We start from the raw sequence: 680 nt of genomic DNA, 5'->3' as shown, positions 1-680 counted from the left end.
AAGAAAAAATTCGCTTTACCGACAAAAATAATTGAACGAGCGTAACAAAACACTTTTTGACACGCAAACACAGTATATGAAAGTTGCAAATCAAGCTAAAATTTCAAAACTAAATAAATAATTTAAACAACTACATTCTGAAAACAAAAAATTCAACTGCTGCTACTGAAAACTAACCGACGCTACTTTAAATACAAAACCTAGCAATAATTTTGAATATCTCAGCATACTTCTCGGCTGCGCAACCACCCAAATTACCGCTACTTATATAAGAAAAGCTCGATGAATGGAATTCAAACGCTATTTAAAACAAGAAAATTCGAAATGATGTAATAACTCAAAAATTTCTGCTAAAGATATTTATTTTAGGAAGTATTTGCAACAAAAAGCACGCCAAAAAATTTGAAAAAAAAGAACAAAAAGTATCATAAGACACACAATTCAGAGAGCAACGATTATAACGGTTTATCAGCAACTTAGTATACATATTAAAATAAAATCAATTAAAATAAAATAAAAAAGTTTTAAAGCAAATTAAAGTATTACACAAAATCACCGAGAAGCATAAGTAATATATATACATACGTATTCAAAGAAAAATATATAAATAGACTCTTATACACATCTAGATGTGTATAAGAGACAGGCTTATATAACTTTAATTTTTTCAGAAAATTTAT

The sequence above is a fragment of the Bactrocera latifrons genome, unplaced genomic scaffold (genome assembly GCF_001853355.1).
Source record: "Bactrocera latifrons isolate USDA-ARS-PBARC rearing strain unplaced genomic scaffold, ASM185335v1 scaffold_112, whole genome shotgun sequence".
In the NCBI taxonomy this organism is placed as follows: Eukaryota; Metazoa; Arthropoda; class Insecta; order Diptera; family Tephritidae; genus Bactrocera; species Bactrocera latifrons.
The sequence above is the reverse complement of the archived record's forward strand: the minus strand, read 5'-3'. Positions refer to the sequence as shown.